The sequence below is a fragment of the Ceratotherium simum genome, chromosome 20 (genome assembly GCF_057802395.1).
Source record: "Ceratotherium simum simum isolate JZ-2026a chromosome 20, ASM5780239v1, whole genome shotgun sequence".
Taxonomy (NCBI): Eukaryota; Metazoa; Chordata; class Mammalia; order Perissodactyla; family Rhinocerotidae; genus Ceratotherium; species Ceratotherium simum.
Window position 1 is genome coordinate 36,535,863 of NC_141919.1, and position 12,226 is coordinate 36,548,088.

The 12,226-nt window shown below is 40.0% G+C and overlaps 1 protein-coding gene across 13 annotated transcripts in view; it reads right to left on the reverse strand.

Moving 5' to 3' along the window:
* The window catches only part of BNC2 (basonuclin zinc finger protein 2), a 414,875-nt gene that overhangs the window by 214,272 nt on the left and 188,377 nt on the right, over positions 1-12,226 (reverse strand). The window lies entirely within an intron of this gene.

Genomic DNA, 12,226 nt, shown 5'->3' on the forward strand with positions numbered 1-12,226 from the left:
CTGTTCAGATAACTCTTTAAAAACGACCATCTCTATATGCCTCAGTTTGCTCATCAGAAAGAGAAAGAGAACTGTTTAACCTCAGATGCCACCCACTCATCCTTCTCCACAGAGGTATTATAAGGATTAATTAAATACTAAAGGTAAAGTGTTATAAACTGCGCAAAAGACAAGGCTTGAATACAGAAACCATGATCATCTTAAGCTATACAGTAGTCCCCCCTTATCCGCGGTTTCAGTTACCTGCAGTCAACTGCGATTTGAAAGTATTAAACGGAAAATTCCAGAAATAAACAATTAATATGAGTTTTAAATTGTGCGCTGTTCTGAATAGTGTGATAAAATCTCACGCCATCCTGCCTGGGACGTGAATAGTCCCTCATCCCTTTATCCAGCTTATCCATGCTGTATAAGCTACTCTCCTGTTAGTCACTTAGTAGCTGTCTTGGTTATCAGATCGACTGTCAGCATCACAGTGCTTGTGTTCAAGTAACCCTGATTTTACTTAATAATGACCCCAAAGCACAAGAGTAGTGATGCTAGAAATTCAGATGTGTCAAAGAGAAGCCATAAAGTGCTTCCTTTCAGTGAAAAGGTGAAAGTTCTCAATAAGGAAAGAAAAAAAATCATAGGCTGACTTTGCTAAGATCCACAGTAACTTTTATTACAGTATATTGGTATAACTGTTCTATTTTATTATTAGTTATTGTTTTTAATCTCTTACTGTGCCTAATTTATAAATTAAACTTTATCACAGGTATGTACGTATAGGAAAAAACATAGTACATATAGGGTTCGGTACTATCTGCAGTTTCAGGTATCCGCTGGGGGTCTTGGAACATATCCCCCACAGATAAGCGGGGACAGCTGTACTTTCCACAGAGACTCTCATGATGTTATAACCATATCTACCTATTTCTCTATCGACAGTTTTCCACGCTGTCAGGTAGAACATATACATGTTATATCATGTATATTTCAGAATGATAGTTTGCTGATCCAATTTTGCTAATGACTTTAATCAGTAAAAGAAAAAAAACAAATAACTTAAAAAGCCAATCACCTTACATTTCCAGTTATAAGCAAAATCAGACACATGTATATTTCACTTTATTTCTCTGACCAATTCTAAATGCAGCTTGACTTGACTGCTGTTTCAAATGATTCATATTACAAAGGTTTTGTCACTGAACTGAGGAAAATATTACAGTTTGGGTTTCTCATCCTCCACCAGTCACTTGTCCTAGAAGCTAAACAGAACTCCCAGCTCTCTGGCTGATCATAGCTGGGAGCTCATTAGGCTGTTCCTCACGTTAAATTACTGAAAAGGGTGATGTATTTATAATACAGCTTGCGATGCTATAAAATGGCTCATCAATCTGTTTTATTCATGGAAAGTCCACATAAGGCCACTAGTCTGTTACTGGCAATAAACCTTGGGTGCGTCTTCAAAAGACCTGCATATTAGATAGTGATTTATGTCTCTGTCCAAGAAATCAAACATGATACTAACAAGGCAAGGGATAACTCAACTGACACTTTCAAAAGCAATATAATTTCAGTAGTAAATCAAGTGGGTATAACATATACAGGGAAGAGAGAAAGACAGATGATTAGCATGTATATATTAAAAGAAAAGTAGAGTGTTAAAAAAAAATACCAATTCTGAGTATTCAGATCTTAAACCATTCCTAATCCATTCTCTACATTATTTTTCTTAAATGGCATTTCTTATATAGCATAGTCACAATTCATCTACCATTATATAACTAGAAATAACTAGAATGTTTTTCTGCAAAGACACTGATATATCTTAAATAATTTGCCTTTTTTATTTTCAATGCCCAAAAGCAGAGCTGCTAAGCTGTTCTTACCCTTAAAATGTAATGCTGTTGGGCCGGCTCCGTGGCTTAGCGGTTAAGTGCGCGCGCTCTGATGCTGGCGGCCCGGGTTCGGATCCCGGGAGCGCCCCGAGGCACCACTTCTCCGTCCAACGTGAGGCCGAGTCCCACGTACAGCAACTAGAAGGATGTGAACCTATGACGTACAACTATCTACTGGGGCTTTGGGGGGAAAAAACTGAATAAATAAAAAAATCTTTAAAAAAAAAAAATGTAATGCTGTTTAGGATAAGAAAGACCCAACAAAAAGAACACGAAATATTTAGAATCAGCATGAGAAACCAAAATAATTAGTTAGGTCTTACATTGTTTTCAGAGAATAGGACATTTAGTAGAAATATTTTCCGTTAGGAATCTGGAAATCCCAATACTTCAAAGAGATCTCTCACATTAAGATCAAGTGAAAAACTGACTATAAAACAAATGATGTTTTTTTAACCATTAAGTTTTCTTTTAGGTTGCCAAATAGTCACTTAACAGTATGAATGTGAAAGTACAGATGTAGAAAATAAAAGGGTTTCTCATATAAGTGAGTAATGAGTTTAAGATGCCTTACATGTACTTGCTATTTTTATCTTCAATGGTCCACTTGAAAACAAAAGAATTGATCTTAATAAAAAATTAAGCTGAGTTATGCAAATTCAATATCCTATCACATACACTGAACCTGTTTGCATTATTTTAATTGGGAAGAGAAATCTCATTTTTTAAAGAGAGGATTTTTTTAATATCCCAGAGTACACATGACATCACCACTTTTCTTCTCCATCCGTGTGTCTCATAGTCTCATTCGGGCAAAACTGGACAGCTATCTGAGTTTTCCTCATGGACTGCTCAATCTTACTGACAGGGATCGTGCATGCGACAATATTCCTAAAAGTGAAAGGGAGAAGGGCATCCTCCCTGTTATTGTTAGTCAAAATAAAACACTCAGCTTCGGCAAGGAGTGACTCAAAACACCATCCACTTCACCGGAGGCCAGCCCTCCTGGTGCACTGAGATCAGCCGGTCAGCCCAACAGGGGATCGGCTGTGTTCCCTGAAAGGCCCTTTGCGGTCCCTTCTTCCTAAGGGTTTATAGCTTCAAGTTTTGAATTCTTCATTTCAAATGTTGGGGGCTATATGTTTGTATTTACATTTGGCCAAAACAAACATGAATTCTAAGTTACAGACTGGTTTTCGTAGCTAAAACTTACTTGACTTTCAAAATAAATGAAATTTTTTGTACGCTGCAAAATGATTTAAGACTACTACAGAGTTTAAGACTAGAAAGAGAACGGTGGGTTCCCGGAGTAAATGCATCTATGTAGTTTTGCTATTAAACAACTTTTTAAATAATCACACACGAATTAAGAGTGAGTTGATTTCTTTTCCCCATATCTCTTGCCTGTCGTCAAGGCTTTTGGAATAGAGAAAGAGGAGAAAACTCACTCCCCTCTAAAACAAAAATCAAAACATATTTAAGTGCCCACACACAGAGATTTCTCCTTTGATATCTAGAAACAGAAAATAAATTCTCTTCTCTTGCCTCTTCAAACACAAAATGCACACGCGTATACACCATCGGCCAGATATCCTCCAGGTTATCTCACAGTTAAAGAAAATAGAAGGGGCTTCTTTTTGTGCATTTTTACACACACACACACTCGCACACTCCAAGAATCCTGCCTCCAATTTTCTGTCACAAGGTGCACTCTGGGGGCCTGGGAGGGGGGATGTGTTTGGGAAGCAGAAGGAGCCGTTGCAGCAGGCACCGGTTTCTCTCTGAGCCTGTGAAGTGGACATTGGCATATCTTGCCTAGGCTTTTCCTGTGGGGTTCATCTGGTCGGCAGGGTGGGGAATAGTTGTCTGCGCCATACCAAGGTCAGCCTGCTCAGGCTGACAGTCTCTGTCTCTGTACAAAGAAAAGAATCAATACTTTTGGACTACGGCTGTGCCCTCAGTGTAAAACAACAAACATGCAGCGTCTGACATGTTTCTAGGTGATTTGTGGCAGAACCTCTTGTCTGATCTGTATCCAGGAGCTGCTGCGTTACTGCTTTTTGCTTTTTGCCTCCCCCACCCCCTTCTGAGGCCCCCTCCTGCCCGCCCCGCTCTGTGATGTCTAATACTTTACTCAGGTACAGAGGCGGGCGTTCCACCCTACGGCTACTTGTCACTCCATAAATCACACCTACGAGCGCAGTCTGCACAGAGTGATCTGGGCTTTAACAAAGGATCAGAGGGACAAAGTGCAGGCAAGATACTGCAATTATAACAAAACTAAAATATTCAGAGAGGGACAAATGCACAGGCTCTGAGGCATGGATAAAATGTCACTAGAAATGGTAGCTTTTACCCTCTCTGTTTTGGGTTTCACTCTTCTAATGCACCCCTCTCGTCCTTCCTCTGCCACTCCCTCCCTGCATTTATTTTTGTGATTCTTCTTTGTTCTAACTAGAATTAAAGGCAGAACATGAGCATCATTAAACCATCATTAAAGCAAATAATGCTTATCTCAGACTTTAATATATATATGATGTAAGTTGTGCTAACCGAAAGAGAGGCACTTTCAATAAGTACTTTTAGTATCTTTAGTCTGTATCCTTATCTAAAATATTTGCACATGGAAGCTCCAAATCCTCCTGAAACTGCCCCAAAATGTAAAAACTGGACCAAGAGACAGCTATTAATTATGGCTTGAAGTTAACTATTTGAACAGCCATTAAATGACCTTCCTTATGCAAAAACGTGCTTGTTTTTTCTGACTGCACAGTTTGTGAAGAAATATCTCTTCAATAAAATGTTAACATATATGTTCTTCAATTTGCTTAGGAACAATTTTATACGAGATCTGTTCTTTCTCACCCCTCCCCCACCCCCCAAAATTTATTTTCCAGCGTCTGAATCATTAGCCAAGTCAGATAAGAAGGTTTTGGACAGTTTCTTCTGTTCTAAATATTTTAAACGCAGCAGTTGGAGTTATCTCAGCAATTTCAGTCACATCAGACACCTCTTAATGCAGGAAAAGTGATGTTCCATCATGGAGGTCTTGCACAAGTCTCTACTGTAACTGTTGCTGATGAAAATAAAAGTGAGTCAGAATAGCTCTACACTTCCTTCCTAGTCAATCAATGCCTGACAGCACCAGTTCCTTCAGCCATGTACTTCAGCGATGATGGATCAATAACTGTGGTTTAACAACAGGGAGCCACCAATCATTATACGAATGATTAAAAGGAGTCTCACTCACATACACCTCTGCAGACAGAGTAGGCCGTGAGATCAGAATACTTGCCACATTATGCTTCATACGACAGAAATTCAGGTAAAAAGGAGGAGAGAATGGGGGAAGGGAGAATCATTACGACGCAGCATAAAGGAAATATAAAATGCTCATGACCGTGCCAATTTTCAGCCACTCAGACACTAGTTCTCCAAATTCACCATAATGAAGTTGAATAAAAGCAAAAAAAGGAAGGAACATCGCTTACTGCCAAATTCTACAAAGCATCAACTTATTAAGATTACTTGGAATGTCACATAAACATCCTCTTTACCCTCCACACACCCACAAGGCCCGACTGCCTGGAGAGTCAGTCTCAGCTCACTATCTTGGAGATCCTTGCTGCCATGACTTATTTTCATCTCACTATATTAAAACTTCTCCTTGAATATCTATCTGAAAAGCCTAGAAGACCCTAAATGGGTAGGACTGTTTCATCCAGGAATAAACAAAGTCCCTGGCATAAAGCAGACACTCAACCACGATTGACAAATTAATGAAATGAATGAATCAGCCTTTAAAAAAAATCTAGTTTTCAGCAAAACACACTGCACAACTTCCCTCGCGCATCTACAGAAAATTATCTTGAATTCACTTACTACAAAGCAAAGCACCGTAAACTATCAAACTGAACTATCAAAATATATCTCTCGCCAAACGGCAAAATTCTCCATGTTGCTGACTGTCCTTTTCATTTGTCTGGGAACAGTCACAAGAGGTTCATATCCTTAGACAGCAAATGAACAAATGCTGACTAGGGACCACTCCGGTCTCCACACCGTTCGAGACGCCAAGGTGCACCGGCTCTGACCTCCGACAGCAAAGAAGATAAACAAGACATAATCACAAGATGTTCTTGTAAATACTTGAGAAAAGGTAAATAGAGGGCAGTGTTCTTAACCAGGGGAGGTTGTACCACTCAGGAAACACCTGGCAATGTCTGGAGACGTTTTTGCTCGTCACACTGGGGCGGAGGACAGGAGGGAGCGTGTTACTGGTATCTAATGAGTAGAAGTCAAAGCTGCTGCTAAATATCCTACAATGCACAACATGGCACCCCACAACAAAGCATTAGTCAACACAAAAGATCAGTAGTTCCACGGTTGAGACATCCTGGTACAGGGTGTTCAGGGAACACAGAAGAAGAGAGTGACTGACTATCCAAAGAACAGCAAGAGAAAAGAACACAGTGGAGGAATGGGAGAACCCGACTCATCCTTAATAGTAGTAGATAAAGAAAAGAGGTTAGAGGAAAGGATGTGAGATAAAATAGGCCAGAGCATGCTAAGGAGTTTACATCTCACCTAACCCACCGGGAGAGTTGACTGTGGGATTTGGGAGTGGAAAGTGTGGAACTGACAAGGTTGAGACCTGCATGTTAGATTACTCTGGTGGGTCGCAACAGGAGAGACCGTCAAGAGAAAGTCGAGAGTGGGAGTTTGAAATCAAGAAATAATGGGAGTCTTTATGAGATCAGAGGCACTGGGACTGCAGAGAAATGAAGAGGGAAACAGCAGTTAGTTGCCATTTGGATTTGGGGAAGGAGCTAGGGAGAGGAAGGAATCTAGGATGACTCTGCAATTTCTGGCCTGGGTAGGATATCACACAGTTGGTGATGCCCTTTAACATAGAGCAGAGGCTGGCTGGAGGAGGGCAAGGGTAGACACTGAAAAATTTAGGTTCTGACTGGCTGAGTTTTGAAGGGGAGCATCCAAGAGAGCTGAACTTACAAATATGGAGCTCTCCAGAGAAGTCTGAGATGGAGAAACAGTTTGGTAGTTATCAGCAAATCAGCAGGAATGTAAAATAATGGGAATGAGTACGATTGCCCAAAATGTACAGCAGAAAACCAGGAAAGACTTATATCTAAAAGAACACAAAAAGATGAAGTAGAAAACAAGGAGTCAGAAAAGTAAGGATCATATAGGTAGAATGAAGAGTCAGACAGTCCAAAGACTTCAAGAAGGAGCAAAATTGGTCAACGGCATCGATGTCACAAAGAAATCAGTAAAAAACAGAAATGCTTCTACAAGACATCTGATGAGAGGTCAGCTCTCCAGAGCTGCTGTCGTGGAGAAGAGCAGAAACAAGTTAGACTAGACGCCAAGGTGGGAACAAGAGGCGAGGAAACAGTAATTACGTATTGCTCTTTCTGAAGGCTGAGTTCTGAATGGAAGGTGAGAGAAAGGGGCTGCCAGATGGGAATAGAGGTGTGACCTGGCCATCTATAGGCTGAAAGGAATGAGCTTGGACCAGAAAGAGGTTTATCCTATCTTTGTAACAGGAAAGAATTGGAAATAAACTACAGGAGAATCATTTATCTATCTGATGGAATAATGTGAAGCCCCTAAAGAGGATAGAAGGATGTTCATAATATTATACACACATAAATACACAAATATATATTGATGATATTATACAACAGACTGTGAACATAATCACCTAAAGCCTGATTTGGGGGGCTCCACTGGATATACGGGTATGTTCATCTTAAGGTGCTTGGAGTTACAGATGATCATGGTTTTCCTTTTTCTTATCTCTTGTTTTCCAAAACTAACATGTGTAATAGGTGCAACAATTTATTTTAAAACGAATTAACCTCCTAAGTAGGAAAAATAGAGGTTCAATAATACACCAGGATCCCTGGGAAATGAGAGGGGATAGCACTCAGATCACCCATAGACGGAAGGAGGCACTGATGTGAGAGGGAGGTGAGCGTCTCTGCATTACAATGCCAACTGTCTGGCAATTTAGAAATTCTCCAAAGCAGTACTATGTATAGAATGAGTAGAAATTTTTCGTGTCAAATTGTCTATCTAGAATCAACAAAATTTTAAGTATATGTGTTATTAAATGCTTTTGCAATAATTTCAAAGCATGGAAAGAAGGAAAGCCAGCTCTACAAGGGCTGTGTAAGGATAAGGAAAAGAAAACAAAACAAATCAAAACTTTGAGCAGCTGGTATATTTTAGTTAATTTTCCTAAATGCCACTGTGAAACAAGGCCACCTCAGTTTATACTGCCTGAAACTAAAACACACGTTACTTGGCCAAACGCTTGGCTAAATGCTTGTTTTTACCGTGAATAGCTCCCATATTGTTCAGCGTATCACCTTCTGGATTCCTTAACTTTTTTTTTTTTCCCTTCAAATGGCCAAAGCCACAATTAGAGGGAACAGTTCCAATGTCAAATTCTTAGCAGTTCCCTTATCCTTCCAAATTCTGGGAAAGATCATAGGTCTTGCAAGTATGTGCCCAACCCTCTTCCTCCCCAGCATCAATAAACAACTTGGTTTGTCTCTCAGGGAGAGGCTGCATTTTGCCACACAGATGATTCACTAAGTAGCCCAGAACAGACCATCCAACTATCAAATATCCAGCATCAGTGCCCTCTTTACCCAAATGTGGAGGGTACTCTATTTTTGCCCCTTTATTCCAACTCTTTTCCCTATAAGATGCTGGCAACAGCTGAGAGACATGTGACATATTGACCTGACGGGATAATGAAGTAACAGTTTACATTGTCTTAAAATTATTAACCACGCTCAGAAAAATAGATAAGGCCAATACATAAACCACTGACTACTACACTAGTCTATTTCTTGGAGTGTGATTAAACTTCAGCATGCGTCATTTGAGGGCTAAAGCCTAGAACGGTACCTGAGTCATAGAAAGCACTCAGTAAATACTGGCTGAATGGTTAGTTGGATAGATGCGTGATGGTTGGATGGATAGATGGGCGGAAAGAGGGACACACGTGTAACATGCTCTTGCGCGCGCACGCACACACACACACACTCTTAATGCAGAGGGCCCTAACAATAGTAATATGGTCAGATTCCATTTCAGGACCCTTTTAGTTGAAATTCGCTGACAATCATGCCACTTCTCAAGATCACCACGTTTGTTCCAGCATCAGGGAATTTGTAATTGCTGCTCCCTCTCCTGGAATGTTCTTCCCCTAGATCTATGCAGGGCTCACTCTCTCATTTTACTCAGGTCTCCGCTCCGATGTCATCTCCTCAAAACTGCCTTTTCCACATGCCATCTAAAATAGGAGGCCCCTTCCCACCCTCACTCCTCAATCCCTTACACTGTTCTTTTCCTCTCATAGCCCTTATCATACTCCATATCTATTTTGTTTATTATTTAAAATTGGTCTTCTCCACTAGAATATAATCCCCAGGAGGAGAAGACTTTGTCATATTCACCAGTGTACCCTCAGCAACCAAACTGGTGCCTGAAACAGAATTATATGCTCAATCAATATGTTGAATGAATACAGTTGAATTATTCCCTGCAGAATATTTTATAAATCTATCATCTCCTCTCCTAGCAGGTTTCATCCACACCAGGAACCCCTTGATTAGCTGTTCCCCAAATGTACTATGCACTTAACACTCTGCTCATGATGTTTCCCTTGCCTTCAATGCCTTGCATCTTCTGAAAACTCCACATCTTTTAATCATCAAGGACCAGCTCAAAATAGCACTTCCTTTTCTAACCTTACTCTACAGAAAAACATTATTGCCTCCTTATCTGTTTTCTCCCTGGTTCTTCATACATAGCACAACCGTACTACGTGGCACTTTAATAGTTACTTGTTTATGTGTGTACTTCCCACCACTTAGCAGAACATGAGCTGCTTAAGTTATCCAGTGGCATGGGCTGTAATCGGCCAGCACAAATAAAGCCAATCTTCTTTGGACAAGGGAAAAAGAAAAAGTAAAAAAAAAAAAAAAAAATTTGAGTGCCTATAGAAGGTGTCAAAGTGATGCATGCTCCCATTTAATCCTAAATACTGTAAACTGCAAATACCATTGTTTCCATTTAAAAGGTAAAGAACCTGAGGCTGAAAACAAGTCATTAACCTTCCCAAGGTCACATGGTAAAACTGAGATTACTACTACCTAGGACTTCCTTTCTCTATTCCTAGAGAAAAGGAAAGGGATGGTGAGTCCATACTTCCTTCCTGTGCCACCAGGAGCAGGATTCAATGGACAATATGCTCAACTTTTAATGAGAAACCCTGAGTTTTAGTCCTACTAAAGTTAGTCCTTGTTGGCTTTTTGAGCTTACTTGGGTAAACCACATAACCTCTCTAAACCAGTTTCCTTATTTATGTAAAACAGTGGGTACCACCTGCCCGGCCTAAATCACAGGTTTATTTGGAGGCCACGTTCAGTAGGACATGGGAAAGTGATGAGTAAACTGTATAGCTCTATGTCAGTTCCCCAGAGGTGAAAATCAAGCATGGGTCCACATTACAGAAGACTCTAGAGCCCTTTGCTTCATAATTTCAGAGGCCTTAAGGTTTAGTGTTGTCAGTTTCCTCCCCACTCAGGGATCCCTTAGTCAATCACCATATATTCCCATTGCTTTGGAGACTCCTACTACAGCGGCCATGAACTTCTACTCGTCTCCTTTTCTTATCTATCTTTAAAGACTAGATATATATAAGGGATTTGCTGTGACAGAATTCCCTGAATTAAAAAAAAAAATCAATAGGGGGCCAGCCTGGTGGCTTAGCCGTTAAGTGCGCGCACTCCACTGCTGGCAGCCTGGGTTCGGATCCTGGGCGCGCACCAACGCACCGCTTGTAAGGCCATGCTGAGGCCACGTCCCACATACAGCAACTAGAAGGATGTGCAACTACGACATACAACTATCGCAATAGATGTTAGCTCAGGGCAGGTCTTCCTCAGCAAAAAGAGGTGGATTGGCATGGATGTTAGCTCAGGGCTGATATTCCTCACAAAAAAAAAAAAAAAAAAAAAATCAGTAACATTAATTTCTCAAAATGTTTCAAATGTCTATGCAAATACACATAAGAAGAATTAAACATCAGCAGAGATTTTTTTTAACCAAAATATTTAATGAATAAAACTAATCTGAAATTATTTAACTCAACTCTGTAGCCAACTGTTTAGCTTCAAAGACAAGTAACAGAGCAGGGTCTAAGTTCTGGGTGTGTAGAAAACCGCACTAACAATTGTCTTCAAACCACCAGTTATTTGAAACAGCTGCAAATATGTTGCCTTAGAAAAACAGATTGGGATTTAGGGGCTTACAAGGTGACAGCAATTTAGTTAACCATTCAAAAGGAAATTTCTATTCAACCCATTAAACTCCTAGTATTTCTCCTTCAGGAGGGAAAACACTGACATATTAGTTCATGATTTTATTTGTGTACTTGAAATAGATATTCTGGTCCTCTAAATGGTAGACGTTGTGAACCCACATATTTAAAACATTTTAGGACACACGGCTCAAAAAAAGAAACACAACAAACATACAAAGCATACAACAGGGTAAGATCCCATTGTATTCAACACTACACAGACCACATCTCCAATAATTTCTTTAAATTCTGGGAGTCATACTCTATGAGAAACATTGACCACAATGGGGCATGACCAAAGATAATTAGCCAGATTTTACCTCAGCACTAGAGAGAAAACATCCAACTTAAAACAGAAAAAAGAATGAATATTTGATGGCATAAAATCAGGGAGAACTTTCCACTAGTTCCTTCTTTAGAAACACCATTCTTAAATAAGATTACTGAATCAATGATTTTTATTCAAACATTAAACAAATACTTCTAAGCCCCTATTGTTCCCAGTCAGTACCCTAAATAGGAGGAAGATAAAGAAGAATATTCAGTCTGTCCTCAGGGAGGTCACAGTCTACTCTGGTTACACCCCATGTGTTCATCTCATCTGTCTCATTATAAAATGCGGTGATTCCATCAACAAGATCCCTATCACCTACCCCGCAACCAGGAACAATTCCCGTGATCACAGGCAGCCCACTGTCCTTTTGAACTAACATAAACATAGGTTCTGTCTCATTCACCAACTGGGTCATTTACTCCAGCTGTGTGACTTTGGACCACACTGTAACAAGAAGCGCCTGAACGAGATGATCTCTAATAGCTGATATACTTGGTATTATTATTCTAGTTCTTAGAACATTTGCTCTAAAATTGTGTTTTTCTGTAACTACACTCAGGTTCTAGCTCTGTCCTCTGACATCACAAACACACACACACACAAAAC